Below are 15,362 nucleotides of genomic sequence, written 5' to 3'. Positions count from 1 at the left end.
TGGCCCAGGAACATGGCTGTGGCTCACAGATTTCTTTGCTCCAGAGGCTACTCAAGACATGGCTGGGAGCTGACTTCCCCTAGAGCATGTGATCTGAGAGAGAAAGCTAGACACACACACACAGACACAGACACACAGACACACACACAGAAAGAGAGAGAGACAGAAGAGAGAGGTGGAAGTCCCAGAGTCTTCTCTAATCTAATGTTGGAAGAGACATACCATCTCTTGGTATGTCTTGATATGGTTTGGCTGTGTCCCCACTCAAATCTCATCTTGAATTCCCATGTGTTTTGGGAGGGACCCAGTGGGAGGTAATGAATCATGGGGGCAGGCCTTTCATTTTTATTTTTATTTTTTTAGATGGAGTTTTGCTCTTGTTACTCAGGTTGGAGTGCAGTGGTGCAATCTCAGCTCACTGTAACTTCCCTTTCCCAGGTTCAAGCAATTCTTCTGCCTCAGCCTCCTGAGTAGCTGGGATTACAGGTGCTCACCAACATGCCTGGCTAATTTTTTGTATTTTTAGTAGACATAGGGTTTCACCGTGTTGGCCAGGTTGGTCTCAAACTCCTGACCTCAGGTGATCTGGCCACGTTGGCCTCCCAAAGTGCTGGGATTACAGGAGTGATAGTGAATAACTCTCACAAGATCTGATCGTATTATAGGAAGGAGTTTCCCTGCACAAGCTCTCTTTTCCTGCTACCATCCACGTAAGATGTCACTTGCTCCTCCTCGCCTTCCACCATGATTGTGAGGCCTCCCTAGCTGCGTGGAACTGTAAGCCCATTAAACCTCTTTCTTTTGTAAATTGCCCAGTCTCTGGTATATTTTTATCGGCAGCATGAAAACAAACTAATACACCATCGCTATGTCTGTATTCTATCGGTCACACAGACCAACCCTGGTAAGTGTGGGAGACTCCATAGGGTTGTGATTTCTCAGAGGCAGGGCACGTTATGAGTCACCTTGGAGGCTGACTACTGCAAAATTATTAAGGGGTGAAAGGTCAGGTTGTCTATAATTTCCACGCTTTTGAAAAAAAATTGATGAAGCAAGTTTAGTAAAATACTAAAGATAATTACATTCAGGCCTGGGGTATATGGGAGTTAATTGTATTCTTCTTTCTACCTTTCTATATGTTTGTACATTTTCATTAATAAAAAGTAAAAAAAAAAAAGCAAATTGAAGCTTTCTGTCTGGGGATGACAAGATGGCCGACTGGTGCTCAAGAACCTTCTAGAAATCAGCTACCCAGCCTCTCACCTGTCTTCACCAGCAGTGCCTGCCCTGTGCACAGGATTCAGCGCTTTCCCAGTGGACTCCCTGCAGCTCCACTGAGGAGAGCTGGAGGCTGAGTCAGCAACACAGCCAGAAAATGGTAACAGATGACATAGAATATGTTTGCCCTCAGGTATTATTTCGAGATGTTCTGAAACACAGCAGCACTTTTTCTGATTTTGTTCCAAGTGTCTTTAGAGGAGCAATTCCAAGGAATACTTTTCCTGACCTTGCCTTCAAAGTCAGTGAAATCACAGGCGTTTGAGCAGAGTCAGCAATTTTGTTTAACTTTGACCTTGCCCTGTTTGTTAATTCAGCTTGGACTCATTCTGTCCCTGGAATTTAGTTACCTATTTAAGAATGAAAAATAAAAATAACTTTGGAGGGGTAACGAGCAGCAAACGCTGAGTCATACCTCTTTAATTTATAGGGAACTCCATGAAATCTTAGTGTTCATTTCCGCTAAGAGTTTCTGTGAGAAGGAAACTCAATTTTTTTAAGAGCCCAGGTTAAATAATCACTTGTGTGATTCTTTTTCCGTGGAGTTTGGCACTAAAATTGGTGAAGTTGAAATATTGTCCTTTTGGGTGTCACAAGCAATTCGCGCATTGTAGGATGGAAACAAGAATTTTCTTCAGCTTGGGCAACATGGTGAAAGCCTGTCTCCACACACACACAAAAAAAAACTGAGCTGGGGGACATGCCTGTAGTTCCACCTACTTAGGAGGCTGAGGTGGGAGGATCACCTGAACCCAGGGAAGTAGAGGCTGTAGTGAGCCGTGATTGTCCCACTGCCCTCCAGTCTGGGTGACAGAGTGAGACCCTGTCTCAAAAAAAGTAAATAAATTTTTTTCTTTGGGGTTGATCCTGAATTTGTTCTGGGTAATAACACTTTGGTAGCTTTTTAAATTATTCTGGTGTTTAAAAAATCCCTACCCATTATTTTAGAGAAATTCCAAGTCCGTAAAATAATTCAACTGCAGATGCTTCAGACCGGGTTTTGAAAGATGCTGGCTGAAAGAAAATTAATGTATCTATAGCAGGAAAACACTGTTTTAGTCCGTTTGGGCTGCTACAACAAAAACACCAGGCTGGGCAAGGTGGCTCACATCTGTAATCCCAGAACTTTGGGAGGCCGAGGCCAGTGGATCACCCGAGGTCAGGAATTTGAGACCAGCCTGACCAACATGGTGAAACCTTGTCTCTACTAAAAATACAAAAAGTAGCCGGGCATGGTGGTACACACCTGTAATCCCAGCTACTCGGGAGGCTGAGGCAGGAGAATTGTTTGAACCCAAGAGGCAGAGGTTGCAGTGAACCGAGATGGCACCACTGCACTCCAGCCTGGGTGACAGAGTGAGACCCTGTCTCAAAAACAACAACAACAACAAAAACACCATAGATAGACTTGGGTAGCTGAAACAACATTTATTTCTTACAGTTCTGGAAGTTGGAAGTCTGGGATGGGCCAACAGGATTGGGTTCTTGGTGAGTGTCCTCTTCCTGACATACAGATGAGGAAGCAAGCTCCCTTGCCTCTTTTTGTAATGGCACAAATTTCATTCTTGGGGGCTCCACCCTCATGACCTAAGCGTCTCCCAAAGGCCCTGCCTTCAAATACCACCATACTGGGGGTTAGGATTTCAACATACAAATTTGGGAGGGGACACAAACATTCTGTCCATAACAAAACCTTTGCAGTGGGGAGGGCAGGAAGTGTGGCCACCATGGTGCAATGGTTTGGTAATGTGCCTGTTTGTCCAGAATCGTGTCTCAATTCTGAGCTATATTCCTAGAATTCCCTTTTCCTGTACGTTTCCAGTTTGGGTGAGCCACAGGGGTGTGCTTCTGCAGCCAAGTTGAAGCCGTTATCATAACCTTGGTCAGATGACCAGAGAAAATACGAAGGAGAAGGCAAGTATGAAACGTGTATTCATTTTTTTTTTAATTTGTTTTTTTTTTTTTTGAGATGGAGTCTCGCACTTTCGCCCAGGCTGGAATGTAGTGGCTAGATCTTGGCTCACTGCAAGCAGCTCCGCCTCCAGGATTCACACCATTCTCCTGCCTCAGCCTCCCCAGTAGCTGGGATTACAGGTGCTCACCACCACACCTGGCTAATTTTTGTATTTTTAGTAGAGACGGGGTTTCACCGTATTAGCCAGGATGGTCTCGATCTCCTGACCTCGTGATCCGCTTGCCTCGGCCTCCCAAAGTGCTGGGATTACAGGCGTGAGCCACCGCGCCCGGCTTTTTTTTTTTTTTTTTAAAGGCTTCATTTGGGGCTGGGGCCGGGCACGGTGGCTCACGCCTGTAATCTCAGCACTCTGAAAGGCCGAAGCAGGTGGAACACTTCGAGACCAGGAGTTCGAGACCAGCCTGGCCAACATGGTAAAACTCCGTCTCTACTGAAAACACAAAATTAGCTGGGCGTGGTGGCGCATGCCTATAATCCCAGCTACTGGGGAGGCTGAGGCAGGAGAATCACTTGAATCCAGGAGGTGGAGGTTGCAGTGAGGTTGAGGTTGAGATCGTGCCACTGCACTCCAGCCTGAGTGACTACAGCCTCGGCAACAGAGTTAGACTCCACCTCAAAAAAAAAAAAAAAAAAAAAAAAAAAAAAAAAAAAAAAATGTGGCTGGACATGGTGGCTCACACGTGTAATCCCAGCACTTTAGGAGGCTGAGAGGGGAGGATCACTTGAAGCCAGGAGTTCGAAGCTCCAGTGATCTATGATTGTGTCACTGCACTCCAGCCTGGGTGACAGAATAAGACCCTATCTGTAAAATAAAATAATAAAATAAACAAAAAATAGCTTAATTTTTATTTACAACAGAAGTTACTTGTGTTGGAAGCCAGGCACGCACGGAAATCTCACAGAAGGCTGGCTGTCTTCCTTCTCCGGGCCTCCCTGCCTCCTCCCTCAAGGCTTCCTGATTCTCTTTTCCCTTGCGCTCTGTGGTTCCCCTCCTCCCAACGCCCTCTCCCTGAACTTTTCTTTACCTTGGAGCCTCTCCCATCTCTCCCTCCCTCTTCCTCCCTCCCCCAGCCTCCAATCACCCCACTTCTTCCCCTCCCCTTACTTTCCTCCCTCCCCTCTCTCATCTCCTCCCCTCTGCGCCTCCCTCCCTCCTGGCCTTCCTTCCCTTCTCCGACTTTGCAGACCTCTCTTCCCCCAGGCCTCCCTCCTCCTCCTCTCCGCCCCCTCCGGGCTCCGGCTCTCCCTGGAGGCTACGACTCCGGGTGGAGCCACTGGTCCCGCAGGGATCCCCGCGTCCTCGGTCGCCGCGTCCACGTCCCTCTCGCGTCCCCGCCCGGCGCCGCGCCCGCTCCTCTGAGTTCGGCCTCCGCGCGGTGCAGCGCAGTCTTACGCCGCGAGACAAGGTACGTGCGCGTCCCCGGGGCACATAAGCCCCGGCCCCGCTCCTTTGAACTCGCGCGTGTGTTCTAACTGTGGCAAAGAAGGTCTTTGCCGCGTGCACGGGTAAGGAACTTCCCATAATCCGTTTTCAGAAGCTGACTTTCATAAAAGTGATACGTTGTCCTTGCAGAACAGCAGCCCCCACGATCCCACGCGTCCGAAGCAGCCGCTGTTTACATTTTGGTATTTTCCCGTAGGTGTTTCGCCATGCATTTTAAGGACATAGTGGAAATCACACCGTATGCAAACTTGCGTTCGTTTTGGCCGTTTAGCACGGAGGAACCTTTCCTCCATGCCGTTAAATACTCCTTGTAACTCTCTTCCTGCAGTGAGACATTCTGGTTCTAGCGTTTTTACTAATATAAAACTGTGAAAAAAAAACTGAGCATATTTGCATCGAAATCGGTATCCACATTCGACAGCTTTTCCTTAGGGTGAGTATTAAGAAGAGAGGTGCTGGGTCTATGGGTCTAAGAGTGGGACATCCTAAATGCTGGGTAGGTGTTGCCAAGAACGACTGGACAGTTTACACCCCACAGCCATGTGGGTCGGGCAGGCTTTGGAAACACTGGGCACTGAGATTTATGTCCACTTGCTGATGGAAGATGCCACCTGTTGTTTTCAAAGCCCATTTAAAATAAAGTGGTTAGTAATGAGCCTTGTCGGTATCCGGGGAATCCTATCCAGGCCTGGGAACACCAGAGAAAAAGCAGACTGCAGGGGCGTCGTTGGCATGTCCAAGAGGGCCAATGTGTGCTCATCCAGGTAGCTTCCTAATTCCTGCTCTCTCAACCATAGACACTTGGAAAATACAAGGATGACTGCTGAAAAATAAATATTTGGAGAAGTTTGTTGTTTATATAATCATCTAAGGATAAGTACTGGCCCTGCCTTCCCTGCTGCAAGATTGAAAATCACTTGCCATGTTCCTACAGTGTTTAACCAGTAAAGGAGAAACCTGCCTTTCACATTAGACCCCACCTTCCTGTGTTGTCTTGGGGCCCTCTGTAACCCTGAGCCCTGGATTCACTTCCACGTGGTTTCGATTTCTCAATTTCTAAAGCTTCCAGAAATGTATTCCTCCCTTCTCTCCTCTCCTCCCCACTGCACCTGGATACCTCCTGGCCTTCCCTTTCCTGACTTTGCAGACCTCTCTTCCCCCAGGCCTCCCTCCTCCTCCTCTCCGCCCCCTCCAGGCTCCGGCTCTCCCAGGAGGCTGGAGATGTATTCCTAGACTTCCCTGCTTGTTATAATCCCAACTGCACCAGTCCCCTTTGCTTGTCAAGATCTGTTTCCTCTATTTCTGTTGGAGAACTGCGTTGTGCCTGGAAGTCTGACTTGTGAGTTATTTGAATCCTTAGGACATGAAATCAGGAAAACTACACCCCCACCATACTTAACCACCTGTCTCTCATCTCTCTGACTGCCAGTGTTAGGGAATGTTTGATTACATTGTTAAAAGATAATTTTCAGCCAAAGGTGAAATCATTACTTTTATACAGATATAAAAGTGGTAAATATTTTATTCATTAAAGAGAGAAATAGGCAGATGTTGTAACTGGTTCAAAAAAGAAGTCAAGAAGTGGAAATGTATATGGAGTAAAGGAATGCCTCGTGAAGGTACGCGCAGGAGAGCATACCCTTGGAATTTGCAGATCAAATACTCAACTGTAAGGCCAGGTGCGGTGGCTCACGCCTGTAGTCCTAGCGCTATGGGAGGCCGAGGCAGATGAATCCTGAGGTCAGGAGTCTGAGACCAGCCTGGCCAACATGCTGAAACCCCGTCCCTACTAAAATACAAAAATTAGCCAGGCGTGGTGGCATGTGCCTGTAATCCCAGCTACTCAGGAGGCTGTGGCAGGAAAATTGCTTGAATCAGTGGGGCAGAGGTTGCAGTGAGCAGAGATTGCACCATTGCACTCCAGCCTGGGCAACAGAGCGAGACTCCGTCTCAAACAAAACAAAACAAAAAAACACCAGTGATCCCCATGGGTTTTAATGTGTAAAAGGCACGTGCTTGTGTGAGGCAGAGTGAGTCTCCTTCACCCCTGCAGAGTGACTCTTGTGGCCCTTCCAGCTTTGCCTCACACAAGCAAGTCCTTCTGGAAAATTACTCATGAAAACCCATGGGGATCACTGTTGAGTATTTGATCTGCAAATTCCAATTTCATATGCTCCTCTCCTGTGTGTACCATCACATAGAAGTCATTCACACATATGCAGCACCTTGCAGCAATGTCTATGGGGAATCGTGCATTCGTGCTGGTGGCCAGGGTGGATATTGCCGAAGAGCGTGGCCCCCAGGGTGTCCTGCAGGGCACTCCCCAGAGCTAGGAAGAGCGTCCTGATTTCCAGAGACCTCACCAGTGGAGACCACAGAACTGACCTGTGACCTGGGGATGACCAGAAGATGGCCCCAACACATCTGCCATGATGCAGAAAAGCCTTTATTGACACATGTGTAACGAGGACTCTGTCATGCATCTCAGACACACAGTCCTGCCCCAGCACAAGAGGAAAAGGAAACCTTCTTACTCACAGTAAAGCACCTCATCATATGTAAAATAAATTTTGTGCCTCAGTGGAAAAGTACCCATGTCTATAGCACACCCTCTGCACGAAGCTGTCTGATTCCAGCTTCGTTCATTGTACTGGAGCCATTTTTAGGGATAAGTGGCAGATCTGATAGATTTGTAAATTCTGTCTTGTCTCCATGCGGAAGTAATGGACTCTTTCCCCTCCTGTGGAGAAAAGTTAAAAAAAAAAAAAGAGAGACATGTTGCCTAGGCTGGTCTCTAACTCGCAGTCTCAGTCAATCCTCTTGCCTCAGCCTCCCAAAGTACTGGGATTACAGGTGTGAGCCACTGCACTTGTCTTCGTTTGCAATTCATCTCAACGTTTCTTTTGTCAACTAAAGAATGGGGAGTTTCATAAATTTGGCAAAAGAGAGCTTTATTTCTCATAAAGTGTTGCAGCCTGCAAGGCGGCCATTCTGACAGGCTGGGAAGGGTAGTCTCTGGCCAGAAGCTGGAAACAGACCTTCCAGTGTGGGAAGAATAGTACACGGATCTGTGCTGAACGGTGTGGCCAAATACACAGATTCAATAAGCTATAGGAGGGGCTACAAATTTTTAAAATAATTAGTTAATATTTTTGGAACAGGGTTTCATTGTGTCCCCCAGGCTGGAGTGCAGTGGCATGATCATTGACTCACTGCAGTCTTGACCTCCTGGGCCCAAGTGATCCTCCTAGCTCAACCTCCTAAAAGGCTGGGACCACAGGTGTGTGCCACCAAGCCTGGCTAATTTTCTAATTTTTTTTTTTTTTTTTTTTTTTGTAGAGATGGGGTTTTGTGGAGATAGGCCTTCCAGTGTGCTGGAATTACAGGCATGAGCCACTGAGCCCAGCCCCTCCTTCCTGTCATGGCCTGAATTAGTTTTATGGGTTTCTTTAGAATCCCCTTGGCCAAGAGGAGAGGTCCATTCACTTAGTTGGGAGGCTTGGAATTTTATTTTTGGTTTACAGTGCATCTGCGGGAGGAAGCTAAAATCCTGAAAGGTATATACAGAAAATACAGTACAGTTAGTTGAGGGTCAAGGGTATGTTCCCTGAGACTTGCCAGGGTAGAAACTGTTCGCCCTGCCCATTGTAAACTTGGCCTTTGGCACAAGGCGTGGCCTGGCTGCTGTGCCCTTTTGGAGGGTCTGGGCAGGAGTCCAGCCTTCGACATGCACCACACACGGGCCTCTCCTGCAGGAGAATAACCTTGCAGGATCATCATGGAGGGCTGCTCACCTGCCTGTAAGCATTCCTTTTGCAAAATGGATGTCAACTGAGAATAAAGTAAAAACATTCAGATTAGAGGCTTCCTGGAATGGCCAGGATTTTCTGTGATCCCTGGATGCTCATAGAACAAACAGCTCAGATAAGAAGTCAGCCCAGACCAGCCTGGCCAACATAGTGAAACCCTGTCTCTACTAAAAGTATAAAAATTAGCCGGGCGTGGTAGCAGGCGCCTGTAGTCGCAGCTACTTGGGAGGCTGAGGCAGGAGAATCGCTTGAACCCGGGACGTGGAGTTTGCAGTAAGCGGAGATCGTGCACTGCCCTCCAGCAAAAAGAAAAAGAAAAAAGAAAACTCTACAGGCCCGGACTTGCTGCTTGTGTCTGAGGGGTGGGGCAGTCTTGGGAACTGAGCCCTCACCACCCCCTGCCCCACCCCCTTACATTTGGTCGTCGCGTTGATGATCGTTGATGATCGTTGTATTGTGAGAGCAGAGGGAAACATGGCTTGAGAGTTTTTCTGAAACGGTGTCAAATAACAATGTTGAATTATTTGTCTTACTAATTATAGTTCTATAATGTAGCTTATGAAAACCAAACCAATAAAACTAGAGTCCAGTTGTCCTTGACTGGATAACTAGTTATTAATTTCTTTCTTCTCAAAATCTAATTACTTTATTTCTAATTATGAAACACTAAGAATATTCAGTAATGTGAAGGAAATTATATAACAGCCACCCTTTCACATCACCCATATTTAAAAGATAGTACCATTTTGCCCTATATACTTCAAATCAAAACTTTTTAAGGAAAGAAAATATAATAAAGCCCACAATCTCCGTTTTTTCTCCCCTCTCATCCCAGTAACCATTGTCCTAATGGTGATAATTCATTCTCATGCGTGATACTTTTCCTACAGTATGTTCATTAGTAAAATGTATATTTTTTGGTTGTTTTTTATTTAGCATCAAAATGTGTTTTTTTGGCTGTTGTTTAGTATTAAAATGCTATGTCTTTTTACGTATTATGTTTTTGAGATTTTTTAAGTTTTGTATTTTTATTTTTAGAGACAGGGTCTCTCTGCATTGCCCAGACTGGAGTGTAGTGGCATGATCATAGCTTACTGCAGCCTTGAATTCCTGGGTTCAAGTGATCCTCCTCTCAGTCTTCTGAGTAGCTGGGACTATGGGTGCATGCTACCACGCCCGGCTAATTAAAAAAATTTTTTTGTAGAGATGGGTTCTCCCTATGTTGCTCAGGCTGGTCTCATACTCCTGGCCTCTGGCTATGACCATGCCTCGACCTCCCAAAGTGCTGGGATCACAGACATGAGCCACCATGTGGGCCTGGAGATTTATTGTATTGATAAATTACAGGTGCAGCCTGTTCATTAAACTGTTGTGTAATATTCTTTTTATGAATGTATTTGTTTTCTAGGGCTGCCATAACATTACCAGATACTGGGTGACTTAAAGCAACAAAGTACCTCATAGTTCTAGAGGCCAGGAGTCCAAATTGAAAGTGTCAGCAGGGCTCTGCTCTTTCTGAAACCTGTAGAGGAGAACCTTTCCTTGCCTATTCCAACATCTGGTGAGGGCCAGCAATCCTTGGCTTGCAGGTGCATCCTTCCCGTCTACACCTCCATCTTCATGCGGCTTTCTCTTCTGTGTGTCCGTTGTGTCTTTGTCCACATTATCGCCTTCTTAGATGGACACCAGTCATTGGATTTATGGTCTACTGTACTCCAGTATGACCTCATCTTAACTACAGGACATCTGCAAGGACCCTGTGTCTAGTTAAGGTCACATGCAAAGGGAGTAGGGGATAGGACTTAAACATGTATTTTGGGGGAACACAATTCAACCCACATCAATCAATAAATTACAGTTTATTCATTCTCCTGTTGGTGGTCAATTAGATTGGTTCCAGGTGTTGTCATCATATTAGTGGTGCCAAGAACATTTTTCCATAATCACTGCATGTGCCTGTGTGGGCACGTGCAAATTTTTTTTCTCTCTCTCTCTCTCTTTTTTTTTTTTTTTTTGAGATAGGGTCTCACTCTTAACGCCAAGGATGGAGTGCAGTGGTGCAATCTTGACCTCCTGGGCTCAAGCAATCCTCCCACCTCAGCCTCCTGAGTAGCTGAAACCACAGGTGCACACCACCATGCCTGGCTAATTTTTCCTTTTTTTTTTTTTGTAGAGATGGGATTTTACCATGTTGCCCAGGATGCTCTCAAACTCTTGGGCTCAAGTGATCCCTCTGCCTTGGCCTCCCAAAGTGCTGGGATTACAGGCATGAGCCACCGTGTCCCACCATATGTGACATGAATTTCTCTAGGGAAACATCTAGTGGTGGGATATCTGGTGTGCGGGGCATCTGCTTCTTTAACTTTGCTAGACCTTGCCAGACAGCTTCCAGGGTTTGAATCATTTCACGTGCCCTCCCATTTCCCTACAAGTGTACCATCATCTCTGTGTGTTAACAGACTTTCGCAATCTGCAAGATGGAAAACAGTACTTCATTCTTGTTTTTATTGTAATTTCCGTAAGTACAGTGAGGTTGAATATCTCTTCATATGTTTATGGGCCATTCAGGTATACTTTTTTGTAAATTGCCCATTCGTATGAATTTTTCTATTGCGTTGTCTTTTTCTTGGTGACTTATAAGAATTCTATTTTTTTTTTTTTTGAGACAGAGTCTCGCTCTGTCGCCCAGGCTGGAGTGCAGTGGCCAGATCTCGGCTCACTGCAAGCTCTGCCTCCTGGGTTCACGCCATTCTCCTGCCTCAGCCTCCCGAGTAGCTGGGACTATGGGCGCCCACCACCTCGCCCGGCTAGTTTTTTTGTATTTTTTAGTAGAGACGGGGTTTCACTGTGTTAGCCAGGATGGTCTCGATCTCCTGACCTCGTGATCTGCCCGTCTCAGCCTCCCAAAGTGCTGGGATTACAGGCTTGAGCCACCGCGCCCGGCAAGAATTCTTTATATATTTTATCTAGACAAGAAGTCCTCTGTTCCTATAATAATACCTTCTCCTAGTCTATCTTGTTTTCTCACTTTGTTTATGGAGACTTTTATCTTAATATTAATGTTAATCATTATCTTATTAATCTTTCATCTTAGTTGCTATCTTATTAATGCAATTTTAAAAGCTTTTAGTCATGGAAAATCTCAGGCATATGTAAAAGTAGAGAGATTAGTACGGAAGACACTCCAGCTGCACCACCATCAGCACATGGACACCTTGTCCACCCTACCCCACACGGAGCTATTTTGGGTTTTTATTTGTTTGTTTTTTGAAATGGAGTCTTGCTCTTTCGCCCAGGCTGGAGTGCAGTGGCGCGATTTCGTCTCACTGCAACCTTTGGCTCCTGGATTCAAGCGATTCTCATGCCTCAGCCTCCCGAGGAGCTGGGATTATAGGCGCTCACCACCATGCCTGGCTAATTTTTGTATTTTTAGTAGAAACGGGGTTTCACCATGTTGGCCAGGCTGGTCTCGAACTCCTGACCTCAGGTGATCCACCAGCCTTGGCCTCCCAAAGTGCTGGGATTACAGGTGTAAGCCACCGTGTTCAGCCCAAAAGGGGGCTATTCTGAAGTAAATCCCAGACCTCTGGTCATGTCATCTGTGTGTACATCATAATATGGTGATGCATCTGTGAAAGACAAGGACTCAGAAACACATGGTTGCAATGCCATCATCTTTCCTTGCCAAAATTCACAATAATTTGCAATATCATCAAATATCCACTTAGTATTCAGTTTTCTTCAGTTGTCTTTCCTTTTTAAAAAAAAAAAAAAAAATTGGTTACCATGAAATGGGATTTCTTCTTCTTCTTTTTTTTTTTTTGAGACAGAGTCTTGCTCTGTCGCCCAGGCTGGAGTGCAGTGGCATGATCTCGGCTTACTGCAAGCTCCGTCTCCCAGGTTCATGCCATTCTCCTGCCTCAGCCTCCCGAGAAGCCGGGACTACAGGCACCCACCACCACGCCCGGGGAATTTTTCTATTTTTAGTAGAGACGGGGTTTCACCATGTTAGCCAGGATGGTCTGGATCTCCTGACCTCATGATCCACCCGCCTCAGCCTCCCAAAGTTCTGAGATTACAGGCGTGAGCCACCACGCCCAGCCATGAAATGGGATTTCTAATAGTTTATGGGGTTTTTTTTTTGGGGGGGGGGTCAAATTTAAGAAATTCTTCATTACTCCAAAGTACAAGAAAAAAGTATTCAGTATTTCCCTCTGATCGCTGAATTTTGCCTTTCCTACTTAGATTTCTAGCCATCTGATATGCTTGCACACTGGGGTAGGTGGGGATCCGTGGTGATTTGTTTTCTCACCTGGGTAGCTCAGTGCTGCAGCCTTGCCCCATTGATGGCCAGTGCCTCCTCCCCCAACAGGTCCCTGCTACCCCCTCTCATGACTACAGAGCCGCATTGTATCTGACCCCCTCTCTCTGCCTGCTCTGCGCCTGCTCTGCGCATGTTCCCGCTGCTGGACCTGGCTGGAAGAAACAGCCATACATTTCCCCGACCACAGTACTTCTCCCTGGCCCCCCGTTTTCCTGCTTATCCTCTCCCCAGCCCTCCTCCTGCCTCTCACCCTGAGCTGCTGACTCTGCTTCTCAGTTCTGTGAGCAAACAGATGCCAACAGGGAGCATCCACACTCTCCTGCCCCACACCCACCACCACCTGTGTCTGTGTCCACGTCCTCAGCCTGGCTTGGGCGTGTGAGGACTGTCCACACTGCCAAAGAAGGCAGCTCCTCCGCTATGCACCAGAACCTCCCCTCCTGCTCTCCAGTTTCCTCTCTCCCTGGGTCACTGGTTGTGATTTGTTTGTTTTCCTCTCTGTGGTATCATTCTCATCCACATACAAATAGGCTGAGATTTCTTCCACTTAAAAAAAAAAAAAAAGGCTCATCACTGTATCTTCCCTCCGTCTTTTGCACAGTCTCTTTGCTCTTTTTTTTTTTTTTTTTTTTGAGACGGAGTTTAGATCTTGTTGCCCAGGCTGGAGTGCAATGGTGCGATCTCAGCTCACTGCAACCTCTGCCTGGTGGGTTCAAGCGATTCTTCTGCCTCAGCCTCCCAAGTAGCTGGGATTACAGGGATCTGCCATCGCGCATGGCTAATTTTTGTATTTTTAGTAGAGACGAGTTTTCCCCATGTTGGTCAGGCTGGTCTCGAACTCCTGACTTCAAGTGATCCACTTGCCTCTGTCTCCCAAAGTGCTGGGATTACAGGCGTGAGCCACCACGGCTGGCGTCTTTGCTCCTTTTTTTGTCAGAAGTCTTCTAAGAGTTTTCTATGTTCACTGTCTTTAGTTCTCTCCTCTCTCATTCTCTCTCTCTCTTTTTTTTTTTTTTGAGATGGAGTCTCGCTCTGTTGCCCAGGCTGGAGTGCAATGGCGTGATCTCAGCTCACTGCAACTTCTGCCTCCCAGGTTCAAGCAGTTCTCCTGCCTCAGCCTCCCAAGTAGCTGGGATTATAGGCACGTGCCACCACGCCTGGCTAATTTTGATATTTTTAGTAGAAACGGGGTTTTACTGTGTTGGCCAGGCTGGTTTCAAACTCCAGGCCTCAAGCAGTCCGCTCACCTTGGCCTCTTAAAGTGCTGGGATTACAGGCATGAGCCACCGTGCCCAGTCTCCTCTCAGTCTCTTTTAAGCCCACTATGATTATGCTGTCACCCATGCCCTCGTCCAAGCCTGTCCTTGTGGAGGTCACCAATGACCCTCACTTTGCCAAGCCCTGAGGGCAACTCTCACCATTCGTTGCTCTCCCCTCAATACCTGTTCTTCACTTGGGTCCAGGACACCACACTTGGGGTCTTCCTACCCCATCACTGGCTGTTCCTTCTCAGGCTCAGTCCTCACTTTCTGGTTCCTTCCGATCTCCCTGAATGTTTGTGTTGAAGGACCCCAGGGCTCAGTCTTCTAGATTTCTCTTTTATTCATCCACCATTATTCCCTGAAGGATGTCATTCATTCTTAAAGTTTAAATATCACCTACAGGCCTGGCGCAGTGGATCACCTGAGGTAAGGAGTTTGAGAGCAGCCTGGCCAACATGGCGAAACCCCATCTCTACCAAAAAGACAAAAATTAGCCGGGTATGGTGGTGATCGCCTGTAGTACCAACTACTCGGGAGGCTGAGGCAGGAGAATTGCTTGAACCCGGTAGGTGGAGGTTGTTGTGAGCCGAGATTGTACCATCACACTCCAGCTTAGGGGACAGAGTGAGACTGTGTCTCAAACAGACAAACAAACCAAACCTACATACAGTCATTCTTGGTATTTGTAGTAGTAAAGTCACTACAGACACTGAGTTAGCAAATCCTAAACCATTGCTCCTGGGGAAAATACAGGTTAGCTTCCTGTAAAGCTCTGGCCTGGTCACAGCAGTTTCCTCAGTTGACCCACACATCAGCCTGGTTTTATGTGTGTTTTTGTGGAAGACACCATTCTAATATATATTGTTGACTCATTGACAGGGAGCTCATGGCCAACAGGTCTGTAACTTGTGCCTGAAAAAAGCTTCTCCAATACACGCATTTTCCCCATAAGGCACATCACCGCCTTCCCATGCTTAGCAACACTAGACAGCATGTGAGCCCTAAGTGCAGGGCCCTTTTAAACGGCAAAATCAACCCCTCAAAAAGCACAAAAATGTGCACTAAGACCATGCAAAGGACACTTGTTTATACTGTGAGAGCTGAAATGAGAAGCAAAGTGTTGTGGGCACTTGGACTGCTCTAAGAAACGTGGCTTCAACAACAAACATTTCTCACAGTTCTGGAGGCTGGGAAGTCCAAGATCGAGGCGCTGGCAGATCCAGTGTCTGCTGAGCGCCTGTTTCTGGTTTGCAGATGGTCATCTTCTGGC

The 15,362-nt window shown here is 46.8% G+C and overlaps 1 protein-coding gene across 1 annotated transcript in view; it reads left to right on the top strand.

Annotated features, from left to right (window-relative positions):
* The first annotated feature begins 4,410 nt into the window (after positions 1 to 4,410).
* The window catches only part of CMBL (carboxymethylenebutenolidase homolog), a 31,547-nt gene continuing 20,595 nt past the window's right edge, over positions 4,411 to 15,362 (top strand). The window contains exon 1 of the mRNA XM_005556592.5: positions 4,411 to 4,659. The gene's annotated coding sequence lies outside the window, so the exon portion shown is untranslated. The remainder of the gene's footprint in view (positions 4,660 to 15,362) is intronic.

The sequence above is a fragment of the Macaca fascicularis genome, chromosome 6 (assembly GCF_037993035.2).
Source record: "Macaca fascicularis isolate 582-1 chromosome 6, T2T-MFA8v1.1".
NCBI lineage: Eukaryota > Metazoa > Chordata > Mammalia > Primates > Cercopithecidae > Macaca > Macaca fascicularis.
This window is presented reverse-complemented; position numbering and strand designations above follow the sequence as displayed.